Raw genomic sequence first — 21,377 nt, 5'->3', positions numbered from 1 at the left:
TTTCTGAAGGCCGGGAATGTGCAGAAGATAGATTAGATCTCTCAAAAAGACAAAAAATAGGTTTTTACCAGAATTTTTTTCCTCTGTCAGACACTCAACTTGGTGTTTTTGGAAGCTTATATAAGTCCAGATTTACTCCTGCAAATGCTGTGTTTGCTCTGCAGAGGGAGAGGAGCCTCAGAGCTTTAGCTCTACACATGGGAAAATATTCCTGAGGGGAGGCTGGGGACTCAGGCTATTTTTTGCCACCACCAACAGAATAAATAAAAAGTTTGTTTCAAGGAACAAAAGGGCAGATTTGAGGGCAGATTTCCTAAGCCCTGGCTGCCACAGCTGCCAGCATTTTGCTGAAGGACCCCAGGCAGTCCTGAGACATCCACCCTGGCCAAGGTCCTGCAGGTGGTGGGAGCTGGGGGGTTTCTTGATGTGCTGCAGCATTAACCTGTGTGAACAGGACTGGTGGGACTCAGCTGTCCTCTTTCGAGGTCTTCTCCTCATAACCGTAGCTTGAATAAATGTCCTGGGAATCAGCTTGCCTGCCACTGAATGTCAGAGGGGTGGGACAGCCTGCTGAGGCTGGAGTGGAGGGGAGGGGTGTCCAAGAATTACCTGTAATGCAGGCAAGGCATTGGGGCACTGATTCTCCTGGTGTTCAGTGACCTGGTTGCTGCTGCTCAGCTGGGAGTTAATGCTGTCTTCATAAAACTGTCAAACAGAGCCACAAAACCTGAATTTGACAGGTTGGAAAACAGCTTTTGGAAATCCAGCTTTACATAATAGGATCTGGGGATGGGGTAAATCTTGAAATGATTTTCACATAGGATACAGTGGAAATAAAAAGAAATTACAGCTTCTGTAACCACCAGAAAGTAATGCTGCTGTTGCATCTCCTGTGCATAGTCACATGTGGTTTCTGTCCATCCCTCAAACCAGCCAAAAACTGAGATTACAGAGAAGCTGGTGATGGCATTTATTTAAACATGTAGATCCTCACCTCCTTCACTCTTGTAGCTCCCCCCCGAATTCCTGGAGCCCCTCCTTGTAACCTCAGACCCTCTGCCCACCCTGGCACTGGCCCTGCACGCCTGCTAACAGGAGCTGTGCTGACAGGGGCAGGGGAAGCAGCTGATAGGAGGCTGTGTGACTGCACATCAGAGGGAAATCATAGAAAGAGACTTTGTCCTGGAGAGTGGGATATTTTCCTGCAAGAAATATCCCCTTGCTTTCCCCTGCTGAGAGCTTTTCCCCAAAATACTTCAGTGAGGGCAAAGAGAAGCTTGAACAGAACCCCAGCAGCAAGTGCCCAGTGCCTCCCTAAGGCTTCCCTGTGCCCCCTTGGCAACCTCTGAGCAGCTCACAGAGAGGACACTGACAAGGCCATATCTATTCCAGAAAATCCCTGATCTGCCTTTCCACCCTCCCCCCTAAGTTATTCCTGTGTAGGAAGACCCTTTTACCACCAACTTCCCCGACAGCTCCTGGCTTTCCAGCCTGGGCCAGGGATGTCAGGAGAAAGCTCCCTGAGAAGTGGTGCAGCCTGCATTACCTTTCTGGGTCCCTTTAGCTGGGGGAGGAGAAGCTCCCAAGGTGCTTGTTCCTTTGCCCAGGCAGAGGGGTGGTGATGAAGAGAGGCTGTGCTAAGAGGCACAGCAAAGCAGAGGGTGGCACTTGGAGCCCACTGGTGGCCCAGGCAAGGCTGGGAAGCTCTCATATTGAGATAACCTTGGTTTCTGGCCTTGCTTTGGTTTTGGATGGAAAGATTTTTGTTTATTTCCAAATATGAACTTTGTTGGAAAATTTAGCTCAAATATTTTGCCTTTTTACGAGAACTGCGGTGGGGGACAGCATTGATTTTGCCCTACTTAAAACCAGGCAAACAAACAAAAAAAGCTTTCAAAAAGCTCTTGCTTGTTCCAGAAGAGGAGGTCACTCTAGAAATCCAGAATCAAAGATGCACTTTCTGTCTTTGTGGAAAATCTCTTGATGTCCACGAACCACAGACCTCAGGTTTTGCAGCCTGGATGGATGTGGTAGCAGATAAATTCCTACTCTGCCTGCTGGTCTTTGGTGTGCTCCATTCCAGTCAACTTCTGACCAGAAATCTTCCTGTGACTGCATCCACAAGCTGCTTGCAGGCTCTGTTGGGTTTGGGGACCCTAACTGAGTATCAGTGGCCTGTTCCTCCCATGCACTGGTTTGAGTGGCTCCTGTTGGCTCCAGGTAAGAAGCTGAGGCAGCTCCCTGTCCCAGGTGCAGAAGAAACAAGGACCAAATAGGTAGGAAATATTTATGGAGTTGTCTGTGAAAAAAATAAAAGCTGGTAAAAATGAGATCTGAATTGGAAAGGAGAAAAGAGAAAATGGGAAAGGGGAAGAGACTTGGAGAAACCAGTTGAGCAGCTGAGGGGGAGCAGAGGGGCTGGCATGGAGGGTGTGCAAGTATAGATACCCAGGGTGTACAAGCACAGCTACTCAGGGGCTTCTGGTGCTGGCAAAAAATCAGAACTGTCTGGACAAAGCCTAAAATAGTTTGCAAAAACTGAGAATTCAGAACCTGGGGATCTGTTCTTGGTGCAAGAAGTATCAATCAATTTGAAAAGTGGATTGAAAAACTGTACAATGGAAAAAAAGTACTAATCCCTTGCAAACTTCAGTTCTAGGAATCTTAAATTGTGCATCTGCTATTAAGGGCTATTGTGACCTTGATCTTTGTGACTCAGTTCAGGAAAATGGAAATTATAATATCCTGACATTCTTGCAGACTGTAGAAATTAATTTAATGGGTATTTGCAGAGCTCTAAAACCCTGGTGGTTCTGCCCTCAAACTGGGGCAATATGTGATGAATGAGGCATTGGGCAATATACTGATTTTATTTCTTCTTTCCATCCAATTACTGGTAACCAGGTGAGCACTATCTGTCTTGTGCAATGAGTGGGGCAGAGCACTGAGCACTTGTGAGGAGAAAAGGGAGTATCTGCTCTTGCCATAAAGCTGTATCAGAGCAGATAGAACTTGTTCTGATTATCATGACCTTCTAAGGTCAGTAAAGTTTACTAGCTGACATTAAGGCCCATATTCCCATGTTTTCCTGCTGAAACATTAGAGCAATCAGGAAGATAAATCTCCTTGTTCCTCTGTGTGAAAAGGTTCAAATGTTTCCATTACAACCCTGCTGTTTCACTTTATTTCAGAAGTTACCACAGGTTCTTTCTTGGCTGAAGTTTCTCTACTTGAAAACAGCTGGTTCAAGCCTTGCCACTCATTTACCATCACCTAGTAATGATTACATTTGTACTGTTTACTAACAAATGTCATTGGACCTAGAATGATAAACATGGGGAACAGAGTAGTACTTTGATCACAAATTGCACATGAAGTCCTTGAATCACATTTACTAGAAGCAAATTAATTGCCTTACTTAGCAGGGATATTACCACGGACCATAATAACTCTCACTTTACTCTGCACTTCTAGGAAGTATTTCCAGCTGTGGAAATACAATCTTGGGTAGTCTGTCTGGAAAAAATAAACAGCTGGTATCTCAAAAGCTTTGCTGTGTTGAAAGGGAAGCCACTAGCTTGATTTTGATGAATATTTCATGGGCTTGTGAAGTCTGCAAAGTGTCTCTGACAGGCAGGCTTGAGAGTGTTGAGTCCTCCATGGAGCTGCAGGTTGGTTTGGGCAGCAGTCATCAGAGTCCTGGTCCAGCCCCGACAGGATGGTTCAGCTCTGAAAGCAAGGGCTGAGACTCATGGCCATCCTTGATTTCTGGGATAAATCAGTCTTTTCCAAGACTGTCTGAAGCTAGAGAGGCTGTCTGTCCTGGAAAAACTAATAGCAAGGAAAAGCTAAGAGGTTTGTGAGCTTATTCTTCTGGGCCACTATTTCAAGAGCCAGCCTGGCAGGAGGAGTTTGCCCACTGCTGTCTGGTGACTGAAGCCTGGTTCTTCACTCCTTTGGGGGGCCAAGTGAGGTGTCCCCCAGTGCAGCCTGACTGGTGGCAAAAAGTCTCCCACTGCTGAACACAAGAGAAAGGATTTGTGCACCTAACTCTCGTGATAGTGAATCATAGAATCCTAGAACTGGCTGGGTTGGAAGGGACCTCAGAGATCATCAAGTCCAACCCTTGATCCACTCCCCCCGTGGTTCCCAGCCCATGGCACTGAGTGCCACATCCAGGCTCTTTTGAAATATCTCCAGGGATGGAGAATCCACCCCTTCCCTGGGCAGCCCATTCCAATGCCTGATCACCCTCTCCATAAAGAAATTCTTTCTCATGTCCAACCTAAACCTCCCCTGGCACAACTTGAGACCTCTTGTGCCCTCTTGTCTTGCTGAGAGTTGCCTGGGAAAAGAGCCCAACCCCCCCCTGGCTCCAACCTCCTTTCAGGGAGTTGGAGAGAGTGATGAGGTCTCCCCTGAGCCTCCTCTTCTCCAGCCTCAACACCCCCAGCTCCCTCAGCCTCTCCTCATAGGATCTGTGCTCCAGTCCCTTCCCCAGCCCAGTTGCCTCCTTTGGACCTGCTCCAGCACCTCAATCTCCTTCCTGAGCTGAGGGGCCCAGAACTGGACACAGGACTCAAGCTGTGGCCTCACCAGGGCTGAGCACAGGGGCAGAATCCCTTCCCTGGACCTGCTGGCCACGCTGTTCCTGAGCCAGCCCAGGATGCCATTGGCCTTCTTGGCCACCTGGGCACACTGCTGGCTCCTCTTCAGCTTCCTGGCAATCCAGACTCCCAAGGGAGCAAGGGAACAGAAGGGCTTTCAGCTGCTTTGTGGTGCTGTGAACCTCCAGAGACACCAGACTGCAGATAGGAAGGACATGGTCAGGCAGGTGAGTGCTGGGGCAGGTCACAAAGCACACATGGATGCTGTGACCATGTTGGAGTCTGCTGGATTGCAGCAATCATGAGAATTAAGTGTTGCAATTCAAGCTCGTCCAAAGGTTGAAGGTCCTTTGAATGATCTTGATTTCTTTTGTTTTGGGAGTGTCCAGATTAAACAATAAGAATAAATTTTAGATAACGGTTAGCAACTTTTTTGTTTACTAAAATAGGTTTATCAGCAAATGTTTTTATTTTAACTGAGGCTTAAATGGTTCTCCAGTGTTTCATAAAACACAAAGAATGAGGAGTACCTTTTCCCAGGTCATGAAATACAGCTTTAGATGTATGTGTTATCTCTGAGTTTTGGATCAACAGCTTTTGAGCAAATGTGTTTGAAAACTGCTTAGAAATGTGCTGGAAATATGAAAATGCTGATGTACTGAAGAGCAGAATGTTTCTCTACCTCTTTAATCTTTCCTAATTCTTGCAAAGTAAATCTCACTATTCAGACATGAAAGAACCTCTAAGCATAACTATACAGTGAAATGTTTAGCTATATGAGATAACTTAGTGGTTTTAGGACTGCTTCTCAGTGATTTATCAACACTGGAGTATCCTACAGAGGTGTTTTTGAGAAGCAGTCTGCAAGAACCTTGTACAGAAAGGACTCGTGTCTCTGTGGAGGAGGCTGTCCAGTGGTGCAGTGAATAGGCAGGAGAGACACATTTCCTCCAGGATAAAGAAGAAAAAAAGCTATACAGGATTTCCTTCCAAGTACACAAAAGAATAAAAACTGAGTTTAGGATTTTAGGGATTTTTATGACTGTGCTCATTAAGAACAGTTGGATCTCATGCACTGGAGATCTCACTGAGCTCTGCACAGCCTTGTTCACTTTCTCTAGGACCCTTCTCACCTACACAGGCACAGTGTATGAACACCCACTAACGAGTGGGTTTGCTTGGGAACATTACATGGGCAGATACATTCCACTTCTGGTTGCACAGCATCTACATGAAAAAGTTTGGGATGGCCAAGCTTCAGCACTGTCACATCTTTAACAGAGGTAATCTTGTGTTTCCAAAATAACAAAAATTCGGTCAGATTGAATGTTTTTAATTAAAAAAATATATATAATTAGAAATAATATATTAAAGACTTCAGGAAGGAGGCTGTGGCTGTTTGGGGCCAACTCCTCCAGCCCTCTCCCCCATCCTTAACTGCAATGTAGGAATGTGGGGGACTCAAATGTATCTCTCTCTGGACTGAATGATTCCAAAAGGGCATCTGATGGGATGTGTTCCTCTCTTGTACTTGCAGTCTCACATGTATGGCATGCTGCTCAGTCACCAGTGTGACTGAGTGTGAGAGCATGTGTGCTCTCACCAGTGTGAGAGCATGATGAGGAGCAGGCTGAGAGGTCCTTGCTGCTGTTAGGGAGAGCTTTGCTGTGGGGGATAAAGCTGGAGTCACTGCACTGAAGTTTAATCTGTTGAGAGCTTTGCTGTGGACTTAAGAGATGAGAGTTTGCCCCTATTTATTTGGTTTTATTTTCATAGAAGCTGAAGAAACAAAATGAGAGGGCGAGTGGATTCTACACTCTGTATTACTGCTGCAAAGAGGAACAGATAGTTCATGGGATCAGATGGGTAGATTCAGATTTACCTCTAAGCAGCTATTATTGGAGCCTATTTAAATAGTTGGAGTTGGAAGAGACTTTGCTGAATCTGATGGGAAATGCCAGGATAAGAAGATGATCCCAGTGTTTGGCACCAGTCAGAGGGAAGCTGGAGAACCTCCAATGCATGCATTTGCATTTATAGCATGTTAGGAGGTGAAAGCTCCTCCTCAAGAGTAAAGACAAAGTTTAAAATGAGAACATTCAGGTTTTTCCTCTTCAAAGGAAAGTTTAATTTTCCTCATTTTTTTTTGTAGCATAGATGTGGGCATATGAACTTTTTACTTGAGCTGTAGTAAGATAGAGATCTTGTATTTCAAAAGCCTGATCCCCTCTGCAATAAATGATGTTTCTGTGTATTTTTTTCTCCTGGGTAGTAGTCAATGGTGCAAATCCTTTTTTCTGAACACTTCAGACAGTTGCCCTCTATGGAGTGGCCTGAGATCTTGCATCATTTCCTGTCATCTGTCCAAAGCTATTTATAAAATATCTGCTGATTCTGGTGCGTAGGCAAAACCCACTTTTTGTGAGAAAACAAATAGCTTGGAAAGGTATTCTGTCCCAGCAAGTGTCTCAGAACTGTTGAGAAAACCTGAAATGTCCTGGAAAGTCTTAATGAAAGCTAAGCTATTATAGGGTTGAGGAATACAGGGAACTGAAAAGTCCCATGCATTTGTAGTGGAACTCTTTTGAAATAGATGGTGCAACGTGCTGAGAAAAAATTATAGTATTCAGGGGAAGGAGGTGGTTCTAAAATTTATTTGTTAGCAAAATAAAAGCTTTGGGTTTTGATATCTGAAAAGGTGACTCAAGGTAGCTTTTGCAATTCTGAATATTTGCCATATTTTTTATGGTAGATGTTTTATAAAAAATTTCTGCTTTTTTCAGTATTTCTTAGGTTTTCCATCGAGGTTTCTTCAGCTTCAGGGCACTGATGGGTAGGAGTCTGGCAGGGGCAGCAGAAGGCATTGAGTGAAGCAGCAAACTTCCCAGTCAATCTGCAGCTCATGATAGGTGCCAGCATCACTTTGGGATTCCTGAAAAAATATGTTGGCCACAGAAAGAACCCAGCACACAGCCTGAGAAGCACCACTCACATCATCTTCCCACTGGCCTGACTTAACCCTGCTGACACCGTGCTTCTTGCCTCTTTGTCTTTATCCATCTGATATCATGCTTGTGAAACAGCTGCATTCATGAGCTTTGGGCACGTTGAAGACCACTGTGTGCAGGGCAAAGTGAATGGAAGATGACCTTTGCCTGAGCAGTCATAGAATCATAGAATCCTAGGGGTTGGAAGGGACCTCCAAAGATCATCCAGTCCAACCCCCCCTGCCAGAGCAGGGCCCCCTAGAGTACATCCCCTAGGAACGTGTCCAGGTGGGTTTTGAATGTCTCCAGTGAAGGAGACTCCACAACCCCCCTGGGCAGCCTGTTCCAGGGCTCTGTCACCCTTACAGTAAAAAAATTTTTTCTGATATTCAACTTGAACCTCCTATGCTCCAATTTACACCCATTACCCCTTGTCCTATCACTGGTCACCACTGAGAAAAGCCTAACTCCATCTCCCTGACACTCACCCCTTACATATTTGAAAACATTGATGAGGTCACCCCTCAGTCTCCTTTTCTCCAAACTAAAGAGACCCAGCTCCCTCAGCCTTTCCTCATAAGGGAGATGTTCCACTCCCTTAATCATCTCAGTAGCTCTGTGCTGGACTCTTTCAAGCACTTCCCTGTCCTTCTTGAACTGAGGGGCCCAAAGACATAATTCCTGAATAAGCTCACAAGTTCTAATAATTTCTGAAAGCTCACAAGCTCTCCCAACCCCCAAGTTTCTCATGGAAGCAATGGGTCATCTTCTTGATACCTGGCAAAGATTCACATCTGACAATGCCATTTTTATGTAGTTTATTGCAAAATAAGATTTTAAAGTGTTTGCAATACCTCAACTCACTGCACCTTCCTTCTCCCTTTGTAAGCTTGTAGATAAGGTTTGTTGCTATTTAATATGTAAAAGTTGTGTAGCCTCAGGCTGCTAAAGCAGTGTATTAGCTGGTGCCTGTGTACTTGTATTGAGCTTTGCCCCCTGAAAATGTATTTCAAGAGGATTCTGGTCTTTGTAAAAATGTTAGCAAATGTTTGACCAGTTCTGCTTTTTTTTTTTTTCTCTGTAAATGACAAGCACTGCAGCACCAGCTGTATTTACAATTGCATAGCAGAGGCTTTATCTCTATAATGCAATTGCAATCAAAATGCTGACTGCTATAGGAACAAACAAGAACAGTTCTGCATAGCAATATGTATAGTTCTGCAATTAAGTGCAATAGTTCTACAGAAACATACAGTTGTTCTACACAAATCCATCATCAGGCCTTTATAATTTCTGCTTGAGAGCTGACATTATTTTCCAGCAAGGATCCAAAACCAAATGCACTTTTTGCTGAGAGCACCCCACCCTGCTTCCAGGACATCTCTCCACCTTGGAGTACTCATGGTATTACAGATATTTAAATAATAACAGATCCTATGAGGAGAGGCTGAGGGAGCTGGGGGTGTTGAGGCTGGAGAAGAGGAGGCTCAGGGGAGACCTCATCACTCTCTCCAGCTCCCTGAAAGGAGGTTGGAGCCAGGGGGGGGTTGGGCTCTTTTCTCAGGCAACTCTCAGCAAGACAAGAGGGCACAAGAGGTCTCAAGTTGTGCCAGGGGAGGTTTAGGTTGGACATGAGAAAGAATTTCTTTAGGGAGAGGGTGCTCAGCCATTGGAATGGGCTGCCCAGGGAAGGGGTGGATTCTCCATCCCTGGAAATATTTCAAAAGAGCCTGGATGTGGCACTCAGTGCCATGGGCTGGGAACCACGGGGGGAGTGGATCAAGGGTTGGACTTGATGAGCTCTGAGGTCCCTTCCAACCCAGCCCATTCTGTGATTCTATGATTCTATCCCTACAGAACCATTGCTGCCTTCCAGCTCCAGTGGGCCTGCAGCCAGTGCAATAAATAGCACTGAGATGCCTTAGACAGTTGCTCTGTTCTCACTTCAGTGGGCAGACATTCTCCTGACTGCTTCACATGAGGTTTTGGAAGTGGGGATGGGAGTGGTGCATTTGTGCAGGTCTGAACGGAGAACTATTGCACACAGAATTCTTTGTACTCACTGAAGTACTGGGAAAAAACTATTTGGTGCTTCTTGTTTCCCCTTCATCCCGTGCTTTGCCTTGTCACAGCAGCCCTGTTCAGCTGTAGGTTCATCCACTGCCTGGATTTACAGCCTGGGTCCAGCACATCTCCTGTGTCCTGCACTGGGAATCTAGAAGCAACAGAGGTCACTTGGAGCACCCGAGTGTGAAAATGTTGCTACTAATCATCCTTTAAAAGGTGAATAAACCTAAAGCATATTGCTTTAATTGCCTACCTTGGTAAATTTATCTACATGTTTGTTATTCTGTGCATGAAATACTGACAGCTACCTACACAAGATTTACTAGCAAGGAATGAAAGGCTGAGAAACCTGAGCTCTCCAGCCCTACAAGTGAATTTCACACACAGAGGGCTGATGCTTTCATTGCTACAAGGCAAGTTTTCTAGGCTTTCATCTGCTCCCAGAATTTCCATGGCTTTGCCAACTCCTGCTGTAGGCAGCTGTTCTGTCCCTGTGCTAAGTGCTGGCTAAGCCAGAGAAAAAGTAGGCAATGGAACTGCCTGACTGAATCAAGATGTGTGATATGAAGCCTGCATGCAGCTAGCTGTACCCATGTGTCCTAGATTGCTGATGATCTACCAAGGGGGCAGAATGAATTGTTCTGTTTTAAGTCTTTAATGACTTTTCCTGCAGATTCACAGAATTTCCAAAGTGTGTCACAGAACTCATTTATGTCTAAACTCAAAGTTGAACTTTCTCTGTGACTTTCTTTTTCCACTTTCAGTTGCCCTTTGTTGCCTTTGGTTTGAATTGGGTTCTGCTCTTTTCCAGTCTTTCTGTTGTTTCACACAAGGATGAAGATTTTAGGGTTCACCTTTTTCCTGTCTTCTAAGTCCCCTATTATAAGGGGGGGCCTAATAGCTTAATTACATTAAACTATAGGATATAGTTTAATGGATATAAGGATAGTTTCTTTCCTGATTAGAATGTAGATGGTACAAAGCTTGCTTTAGCAAATTTGAATTCCACCAAGTGAGTGGACCTGAGATGACAGCATGCTGCCTGTGCCCAGGTAGCTTTGGCTACTACCAGCTTGACTTGAACTAAAACAGGATTTTGATGCAAAAACTTGTTAAAAGTTTTGAAGTTGGCAACTTCTGTGTAGTTACCTGCTAATAATGCTGTCACGAAGTGTCCTTTAAGATTTATTGGGTAAACTTTAAAGTCTGTAAACCCACAGAAGACCCACTAGGAAAATGTGTTTGTGTTAAAAAGAAAAAATAAAAACTCCTATGACCAGTATGGAAAGGTATAGTCTGACCTTTTGCAGGCAGCAGAGGTACCCACGAGGTGAAGCTACCTGAGCTATTGGGTTGTCAGTAAAACTCAAATTTTTCTGGCCATCAGCACTATGAAACTGTAAGCTGGGAAAGCAAGTGATTTGTAAAGGTTTTGCTTAACACCTGCAGAGAACAAGGCTAATTGGAGAAGGCAACAGTTAAAGCAGACCCAAACTATTAAAAAACGTTGGAAGCTGTGCCAGGAAAATTAAATCATCCTGCAGGGCCCAGATCACCCTGCAGAACATAGATAAGCAGTAACAGGCTGAGGAGGCATCAGAAACTGTTTTTTGAAGGGCTCCTCGTTCCCTTTAAATGAGTGGGATTTTCTCTCTAAACTCAACCCTATCCTTATGAAAAATGAATCCTAGACTTTGATAAGAAAGCAGAGGCCAGTGACAAGGATCAGTGTTGGGACTGGTCCTGCTTAACATCTTTGTCAGTGACATGGATGGTGCCATTGGGTGCACCCTCAGCAGGTTCCCTGCTGACACCAAGCTGTGGGGTGCAGCTGACATGCAGGAGGGAAGGGATTCCATCCAGAGGGACCTTAACAGGCTGGAGAGCTGGGCCCATGCCAAATTCATGAAGTTCAACAAGACCAAATGCAATGTCCTGCATCTGGCTTGAGGCAGTCCCAAGCATTGATATAGTCTGGGCAGGGACTGGCTTGAGAGCAGCCCTGAGAAAAGGACTTGGGGGTGCTGGTGGATGAAAGGTAGCCCAGAAAGCTGACCAGATCCTTGGCTTCATCAAGAGAAGTGTGGCTTCATCGAGGGAAGTGATTCTTCCCTTCTACTCTGCTTTCGAGAGACCTCACCTGGAGTACTGAGTCCAGTTCTGGAGCTCCTATAACAAGAAATACAGGGAGGTGCTGGAGTGTGTCCAGAGAAGGGCCATGAGGATGATCAGAGGGCTGGAGCACCTCTCCTGTGAAGACAGACTGAGAGAGTCGGGGTTATTCAGTCTGGAGAGGAGAAGGCTTTGAGGAGACCTTATTGTAGCCTTCCAGTATCTGAAGGGACTACAGGAAAGCTGGGGAGGTGCTTTTTAGGATGTCAGGGAGTGATAGAACATGGGGGAATGGTTTCAAACTAGAGTATAGATTTAAACTAGATAATAGGAAGAAGTTCTTCACCATGAGGGTGGTGAAATAATGGAACAGGTTGCCCAGAGAGATGGTGGAAGCCCCATGCCTGGGAGTTTTTAAGGCCAGGCTGGACAGGGCTCTGAGCAACCTGAATGAGTTCGAGGTGTCTCTGCCCATGGCAGTGGGGTGGGAACTGCATGATCTTAAAGGTCCCTTCCAACCCTGAAAATTCTATGATTCTATGATTCTAAGAAGCGTGGTCAGTCCTTATAATGTATCCTAGGATACATTTCCTTTGCTCTGGGAAGGTGTGGCAGGAGCAGTGTGGCAGGAGCCCCAGTTACCATCCATCAGCTGTCAGTCTTCCCCTGTGTGTCTCAGCAAATTCCCAGAGACTGATCCTGCAGGACAGACCAAGATCCAGGTATCACTTAGATGTCTTAATCTTCACTGGGAGTGGAGGATGCTTGATGTAAGGTAAACGTGTAAGCTCAGCCTCTTCCGAAAATACCTGGAATCGTTACAAAGAGCTGCATAATGCCAGAAAATAGAGGTTTCCCACAGAGAAGCCCAGAAAGGCACTGAAACTGAGACAAAAGCCTTGAGCTGCCAAGTCACCTTGGGCAACCTTTTCAAGCCATCTCCAAATCTTTCTTCCCTTGCCAATCATAATGGGCGTGCACATTTAAAAATACTTTGTTCCCTTTTATGCTACAATAACAATTCATACACAGGACTGAAATATTCCATTGGAATTTACTGTTTGATCTTTCTGAACTTGGATGTAATAAATGAATCATTGCTTCAGCTCTAATTATTTCTTAATCGCTGAGCTTTATGACCCTTGAAGTTCAGTTCTTTTCTTACTCTGCATTTTACTGACAGTTAATATCAGCAAATGTTTTAGAGGAGGTTGGTGTCAGATAGCATATCATCTACATGCTATGTTACCTCATCTTTCCAGGGAATGAGGAAACACTATTTGACACGGGAATTTATAGACTAATCAATAAGATGTTAGAAATCTGAGAACAGATTAATGATTTGCTGGGTTAGATAGACAGAAATTGATATGTGACATGTAATTAAATTCTGAGCAATTCTCTCTCATGTGCACAGTGATTCTACAGATAGTGAGGCTGAAGAAGATATTCCTGCACTTTGCTCTTCTTTGTTGCACGATTTTCCCCTAGACTGAAGGTTCTCATTCACTAGAACCTACCACAGACTATGCTCTTAGAAATGCAGAAAAGAATTTTTAGGGGGGAAAAAAAAAGAGGAAAAAGAAATTAGCTCTTGGTTTATTAACTAGGAACCCAGAAAAACGCTGGTACATCTGGACTATATGAGATTTATGAGTGAGTGTGTTCTAGAAAGGAAGCTTGTGACTTGCTGCAAGCCTTCTCCATGTTTGCTAAACTACTTTTTATTTTTCTGGATGCTGCAGAGCAAACTGTATGGAGGTGCAACTTCACCTGACTGAAACAGCAATGTGGGGATTGGCAAATAGTCCCAGTGGACACACTATGATGATGGGCTCACCAGGTGCTGTTGCAAGGCTATGATATTAATTTTTTCTTATTGCAATACCCTAGGATCAGCTTCCTCTTTTGTCTCTAATAATGAAAATACTTTGTATGGGTGGAAAGATTATTTAATTAACTTAATAGCTCTGATTTAGACCTACAAGCACTGCTGCTCCTGCTTTTTTTTTGAGTCCCAAATCTGTTCCTTCAATGCAAGTAAATACTCCTCTGTGGCTTGGCTCTGGTTGCTGCCCTAACATCACCTCTTCCAAATATGCACTCCTGCAGTTTTATTTTATAGACTGTATTTAAATACAGGCCTTCTGGAGCAGCCAGTGCTGTAATCTTTCAACTCTTGTTTTGCTGGGCGGGCAGAAGAACTGCAACTTTCTTTCTGCCTTTCCTCCACTGTTAGCAGCATGGTTACCCACCTATAAATTAGCAAATGCTGTAAAGTGTCCTTATAGTGACTGGCTTCAGTACACAGGCTATCAGTACAGGGCTGTGTTATCAAATGCCCAAGTCACCTCTCCTGCCAGTGTGGGCAGTATCAGAGTTAGCAATGCATCTGACTAAATGAAAAGTTAATGCTTGGCTTCGTTACTGAAGGGTGTTTAAAAGTCATTTAAATAACTTCAGAGAAGCTGGGTAGGAAGCTCCTAGGGTGCTGATGCATGACTTGTTTCTTGAAAAAATAATGTGACTTAAAAAGAGCAAAGATGGCCAACTTCTGTGTAGACGGCAGCAGAGTGAGCTGTAGAGCCCTATGCAATGCAATCCTTGTACTGTTTCAGCAGTAAAAATTGGTATTAGCTGTTTTATCTTCTTTTGAGTCATCCTGAAGTGAAAAGGCACACGAGGGACCCAGGGGAACTGCACCCGGTCTTGACAGTTGTACTGAAACTGTGTTAGTGAAAACGTGAGGCTCTCCTGAGACCTGCAGGGCTGGTGTTTTCATATCTCTCTCCCCACTAAGACTGCTGTACAAATGTCTCAAAGGGAAAAAATTTATCATTTTAATTATTTGGCTTTATTTTAGTTGTGATTTGCAGGGAAAAGTAGACTTCTGATGTCTGCACATGTCTGGTATGGCAAAAGATAAGTCCTTTCTGGTGTCTACAGGAGTGGCAAGCAGCTCGTAGATAGTCGTGGGGAGAACATTCAGATCCCCTGTGACACTTGGACTGCAGAATATCTGAGTCGAGATGTGCTGTGTGGAGAAGGAAAGCCTCCCTCCCCTGTTCCTGCCTGCTGCCCTCCAGACAGGGTTTTCTTTCTTGGCTGTGAGGGACATTGAAAGCCAGGATGGCTGAGCAGGGCCCACACAGACACTTTCCTGTCCATCACGGTTCAGACCCAAACCCAATGACACCCCCAGGAGCGGTGCTGGCCCAGGAGTGGCTGATGCTGGCCCGGCAGTGTCTGATGCCGGCCCAGGAGTGGCTGATGCTGGCCCGGCAGTGGCTGATGCTGGCCCAGGAGTGGCTGATGCTGGCCCGGCAGTGACTGATGCTGGCCCGGCAGTGTCTGATGCTGGCCCAGGAGTGGCTGATGCTGGCCCGGCAGTGACTGATGCTGGCCCGGCAGTGGCTGATGCTGGCCCGGCAGTGACTGATGCTGGCCCTTCTTGTCCCGCTTCTCCCCTTCCTTCCCCTGGCTGTTGCAGGGTCTGTAACCAGGGCATGGAGACACCTCCTGCCTTCCTCCCCACATCCCCCTTTCCTGCCTGGGGGGTTTCTTTTGCTCTGCTGAGTTGCGGCCAAGGGAAATTTTGGAGAAACCAAGCCCTGGGCCCTGGTGAGTAAGGCACTGCAGGGCTCCTGTCACAGGCGGGTCGCAGGGGGCAACAGCAACCGCCATCGAAGCTTTGAGTTTCGATGCAGCCCTACGGGGACACCATCAGTGTCCGGAGCCCTCCGAGGTAACAGAGCAGGCGGCAGCGCATCTCCCCTGCACGCAGCACCTCCAGACCCCAAGTGTTTGACTCTGAGCCTCTGGCTGAGAGGGCACAGGGGCACCTGGGAGCCGCCAGGCCCCTGAGGAGAGGTTCGGCTGTGAGGGCACCGCTCGGCGGGAGGGCGTCCTGCCACGGCCCGCAGGCCAACCCCACCGGGGCCGGGCGGTCCTCTGGACGCCTCGGGGCAGCCTGACAGCCCCGGACGGTGGGTCCGACTGGACCGGCGCCGCTGCCGTTCCCCCAGGGCCGCCCCGGCCCCGGCCCGGCTCCTCCCCGTGCAGGCGGAGCCGCCTGCGGGCCCGCCCCTCCCTGCCCTCCGCGCGGGGTTACATGGCGGCGGCTGCGGCAGCGGTGACTGCGGCGAGGCGGACGGGTGCCGGGCGGGAGCCGGTGGCGGGGCCGCGGAGCCCGGCCGTGTGAGCAGCGTAGACCCCGATGAGCCTGGGAAGGCCCGTGAGTGCGGCAAGCGGCCGGTGCGGGGGGAGAGGAGGGTCTGGGGCCGCCGTCGCTCACGCGGGCCCGGCCCCGCCGCACAAAGGCGCTTTGTTCCCTCCCGCCGGACCGCGGCGGCGCCCCCTGCCCGGCCCGGCCCCCTCCGCTCCCCTCCGCCGGGGCCCTGCCGGCCCTTCCGCACTGCGGCGGCGGCCGCGGGGCCGAGAGGGGCGAGCGAGCGCTGACAGGGCGGGCGGGGGCGGCCGTTCGGCGCCTCTCGGGGAGCGCTGCCCACGGCCGGAGCCAGGCCCGCGGGGCCGGGAGTCACCGCGCTCGGGGGGCACCGCGCCCGCCGCAGCGGGGCCGCGCCCTGAAGGGCGTTTGAAGGTAGCGCTCCTCCGCGCTGCGGCGGCGCCGGGTCCGGCGACCGTAATGCGGTGCAGTCGGGGACCGGGCTGGCAGCCCCCTCCCCCGCCCCGCAGCACGGAGGGGGAGGGTGTCCCCGGTGCCTGAGAGGTCGCCGACGGTCGGAGGGATGTGCGGGAAGGGAACGGGGCGGGAGGGCGAAGCTGCCCGGTCCCGGAGGGGCGGCGGGAGGAAGGATGTCCGCTGCCGGGATGGCTGCAGGCTGGCGGCTGCCGGCGGGCCCGGCCTCGCCTCGAGTCGGCGGAAGTTTTGCTGCTGGATTGGGTGCGGGACGGGACTCGCCGGGGATTTTCGGCGCCGCTCTCCCGCCGCCGCGCCGGGAGCCGTGGGGACAGGTGCCGCTCGGTCCTGCGGCCAGGGCGCCCGCCGCTCCCCGCAACCTCCAGCACTTTTCTGTGGAAAAAGTGACTGAGTACTTTTCACAAGTAGCTTGAAGAGAGGCTGCTGGAGTTTTGGAGTTTGTAAGAACGAGTTTCCTTGTCTAGGGCAGGCAGGATGCACACGCTTGGCTTCCGCGTGATGTGTACCTGTTTCTCTAGGTAATCCCCTGCCATGTCGCATCCTTCTGACAATGGCTGAGTTAATTGTGTCACGGAAAAAGAGATGGGGAACAAGAAAGTGTGTTGTCATAGGGCCGGTAGAAACGTCGGTAGAAGCGCTGTTGCCGGCAAGCCTTTAATGTGTAGCTGGATATATACGTGTGGAGGTACAGTAACATTGTGAGAGCATTCAGTATTTGTGAACCTGTCACACAAAATCCAGAAAATGATAGCTTAAAATAGAGGTAGATTTTGTCTCAGTAATCGAGCTCAGAAAATGTGTGCTGTAAAGCTAAAACGGGAGCTTTTATTTCAGCCTCTTGCTGAGGCTCAGCCCTTGTTAGTGCAGTCAGTATCTTTAATTCTCTCTTGACTGGCCGAGTGTTCAAGGGATGCAGTGGGGTGCAGATGGCTTCAGTGGTGAGGTGTCACTGAATTATCTGAAGGGAGGACCAAACCGTTTTTCTTTACGACACAGAAAAATGCAGTGGATTCCGTGTGCTTTTACAGATCCTTCAGACAATTTATAAACTAGTAGTAACATTTGCTGACTGCCAGCACAGAGTTCCCTAAACAGTGTGGGGAGCAAGTAGGAGGCTTTAGAAAAGCAGCAGTTTGGTGAGTTGGACGATGACTCACACTGCCTACTGACTGCAACGTGGCTGATCTAAAAAAAATACTTCTGTGCCCCGTATTTTTATAGTCAAAGGGATAGTACTTAACAGGTTGTATAATATAGAATTAGTCATTCTTGGTCTTTCTCTTGTGAGTAATGATTTGATCATTATGTGGTCTGCACAATCAAATTGACTGGTATCTTCCCGTCTTATTTGGCTTTCTGAAAAAGTAAACATCTCATACTTGACTGTGTTTCAGTGTACATCCTGTTTCCTGAAAACTGATAAATCCACGTGCAGAAGTTGAGCAGGAATTGAAGGGGCTGCTTGCATAATGCATGAAGCTGCTGGTGTGTGGTGATGTCTGCCAGCAGCAGGGATAATTTCAAAGACAACAGCCCTTCCATGGGTCATTTCTGTTGCCCTCTCCTGAGAACTACTCTGTTTTAAAAGCATAGCTGTAAACCACTTAAGAAACTTGTATTTTTGTGTTTCCCTCTTTAAACTTTGTGGGACTAAGGGATCAAAGTGCTGCTTAAAAAAAAACATAGTCTTGGAAAGGTGACAGCTTAAATGAAAGCATTGGTGCCTGCAGGATCAGCCTATTGGGCACAAGTTGGGGTGATAAACACTCCTTTTTAAATACTGTAGTCTGCCGTGTGTTTCAAGTGGTTAGAGCATGTTACACAACTGAAGAGGGATTTGTCAGTTTTATTTAGTGTGTATTTTCAAGACACACCATTGGGCTGATGGGTATGGCTTTCCTTGAAGATGAAAAATTCATAGCACTGAAAATACATTAACTTAATGTGTGTTGATGTCACTCTTTGTAAACATTAGTGTTTCAGAAAACTCACCTTGTTATTTTCCAAAGTTAAAAACCACTGTAACATGCAGAGAAAAAAAATCTGTTGCTTTGAGAAAAGCCTTGGTTTCTTCTAGTTGCTTGCCCACTAATTATTATCTCAGAGGAAATAAAGCTTGGGGTTGACTTTTTATTTTCTGTCCCTCCTATCTGCTGCCTGGTCCACAGGACTATTTGTCTTAAATATTGCTATTCTGTTGTAGTCTATTTGCTGTTAACTCATGGATGGGGAAAGGAGCTGAGCTGCTTCCCTTGCCCAGCCAGGTCTCTGGGGGCTGCTCGAGGCAGTGGCAGAGAAGTGGGTGCAGCATGAGAGCCACGGGGTCACTGGGAGAGATGGAACCAGCACAGCACAAGAGGAATGTCTGAGTGTGCAGCTAGGTGTAGTTCTTGAGTGGGGTTACTTTAGAAGTGTATTTTTTCCTTTAGACAAGGATACATGAGCCTGCATTGTCAACTCTTACGTTTCCAAAGTAGAATTTTCAGTGGCAGTAAACAGGAGATCCTCAGTTAGTGAATCTTAATTTAGATTTTTTTTTTAATAATGGGACATTCTTGCTAGGACAGCCCCTAACTCTCTTCACCATACTCATCTGAGGTCCTGTTTCTCTTTGGTAGACAGGCTGCTTCCTGGTCAGCTTCCTAAGACTTAGATCCTGTTTTGAATGATAGCTGGGCCCTGCTTCTTGTGGATTGGGATTAAGTCATTTGCTGATAATTAGACAGGAAGTTTGCAGCAGGATCAGGTCAACTCGAGGACTGTGATGAGTTGCATATGCCGTGTGCATTTTTTTTCTTGGTCTGTCACTCTCATTCTGAAAATCACTTTGTAGCTTCTGAAAACGTTTTAATTAGTGGACAGTGGAAGAATATATTACAAGCTGCTGACTAAAAATGCATCATTTCAGAGATACAGAATGAAAATTTTAGGATTTGTGCTTCTCTAAGCAAGTGGGCCATAGCTCCTTTTCTCCTTGAAGCAGTCGTGTCATTGCTGCTCTCAGGTTATAGTTCTCCTGCTGTCCTCATTTAGTCCTGGCACTAAGGGATAAGATCTGAGTTATGGTGAAGAGATTGGCAGATCTGACTCCTTGCTACTGATGGGCATATTTTTGAATCTGTTCCTGTGGTGTTTAATGGCACCAGCTACAAGAGAAGTTCCAGATGTGTCAGCAGCTGGTGGAAACCAATTCAGTATGGCTGCATATTGAACACATCAGCAATGTGAAACAATAAGCCTAACAACAAGGGAAGAATACAACTGGTTTTAAATGGTCCCTAGGTTATAAAACACAGCTTATTGCAGAGTGTTTGAGCAGAGGTCTTGGACCTGGAGTTAATATAAAATTTAAAGTGTTAGTATAAGCTACGAAAATAAATTTCTATAGCAGTTTTTTTGGGGGGTGGGGAATGAAAGGAAAATGGTCTGGAGTGATGTAAACTTTTTTTATAGGCAACAGTTCAGTGTAAGCAAGCCATAAAGTGCTGTGAATGAGAAGTGCTGCTTGTGAATGAGAACTTCTTTAGCTTTAGAAAAACTTAATAATGGGAAGTCTGTCCTCTTGATTTTTATGATTGTGAGCAAAGAGTTGGATGGTCACTGATGCTATCCTAATTAACTCCAGGATAAATTTTATATTTGCTCTTTAAATAAATTCACGGGGTTTATAAGAAGGGTCCTCACACTCATGTCTTCCTACTGACATAAATTCAAGATATTTTTGGGAAAGGTAGCAGTGTTACCTCATTATGTTTGTACTAAGGTTATAGTAACCCTAAATTGAGGACTCTGGGCAGTGTGTGAATAAAGGACTCTCAAGGCAACAAGAATATTGTGCTGAGGGAAAGCAAGCTCTAAAGATCACACTTCTGTTAGGGTTCTGTACCACCAGCTCGATGCTTTTGGGGTCAGAAATACTCCATTTGGTGGTGTCTTTTTAAAAAGAAAAACCCAGCAGAAGATAGCATGTGTTTCCTCCTCCTTTCCTGTGTTTGTGCCATGGGGGTTGGTGCTGTGTGGCAGGGAGGGCACAAGCCAGGACACTGGGCTGTGTGTCTTGGTGGCACTCAGGCTTGAGCATAGGGAATGGTAATACTTAAATGTGTTGGAACAGTCCTGTTTCTGTTTGCAAATGTGCCTTTCTTTATTCTTTTTTTTTTTTTTTTTTCTCTGCATACAATTCTGATCACTTTAGTGAATTGAGGCCATTATTTAGAATATGTTAATAGTTTGTCAGCTGCTCTTGCTGCCCTGTTAGGAGTGGGGAGACTTGTTTTTGCCTGGTATTGGTTGTCCCACTGAAGGGCTAGCAGGGTTTTAAGGGAAAACACTCAGGCAACTAATTCTAAAGTGTTTGGGTTGTTTGGAGAGCTGTACCTTTATTTAGAGAGCTGGGTAAAGAGCCAGAATGTGTTAATCTGTGATTAAAGAGAAGACATTTAGTGGCTTGTTGTGACCTATAGTTGTTGGGGAAGAACTTAGAAGTGACTTATGAGGGGATTGCCCAAACCTTACCACACTGTGAAAGGTATGTGTTTTGACCCTTTGTGGCATCTTTAAGCATTTAAAAGAAATGAGGATGTTGTGTAAAAGTGCAGCATGTGGTCTTTATGACTGCATTCTGCTGCTGCAGATAGGGAAGCTTACTGAGAAAATTACCTCTTTTGTTTTCATAAATAGTAGTAGCATTCATTAGACTATTAAAAATAAGTTGTGTATCAAAGTGCCCATATATTAGGAGAAACAGAATAAATCAGTTACTGTGTAAAATGTACTTGCTGTTAGTTTTTCTCTTTAATGTAGGCTGGATAAATGTGTATAAGTGTACAAGTGATAATAATATATATTTGGAATATAGCAATTACCCCTGTGATGCCTGTGACAATGAATCAGTAGTGGCAGCATTATGATTTGAGATGTTAATAAACTTTATCCAAAATAGCA

The 21,377-nt window shown here is 46.3% G+C and overlaps 1 protein-coding gene across 12 annotated transcripts in view; it reads left to right on the top strand.

Annotated features, from left to right (window-relative positions):
• Nucleotides 1-21,377, top strand: part of MAPK6 (mitogen-activated protein kinase 6) — a 34,911-nt gene that overhangs the window by 3,611 nt on the left and 9,923 nt on the right. For 3 of the 12 annotated variants that reach the window (XM_071755179.1, XM_071755175.1, XM_071755174.1), the window contains 2 exons: nucleotides 283-399; nucleotides 2,084-2,220. The exons of 3 other annotated variants lie outside the window; for them this stretch is intronic. The gene's annotated coding sequence lies outside the window, so the exon portion shown is untranslated. Of the gene's footprint in view, nucleotides 1-282; nucleotides 400-2,083; nucleotides 2,221-9,726; nucleotides 9,878-15,866; nucleotides 16,008-16,233; nucleotides 16,374-18,454; nucleotides 20,962-21,377 lie in introns of those variants that run through there. 6 more of the 12 variants (XM_071755184.1, XM_071755180.1, XM_071755178.1 and 3 more) reach the window with 5 other exon arrangements.

Source organism: Heliangelus exortis, chromosome 11 (assembly GCF_036169615.1).
Source record: "Heliangelus exortis chromosome 11, bHelExo1.hap1, whole genome shotgun sequence".
NCBI classification, from domain to species: domain Eukaryota; kingdom Metazoa; phylum Chordata; class Aves; order Apodiformes; family Trochilidae; genus Heliangelus; species Heliangelus exortis.
Note: the sequence above shows the minus strand (reverse complement) of the source record. Positions and strands in the feature narration are given on the sequence as shown.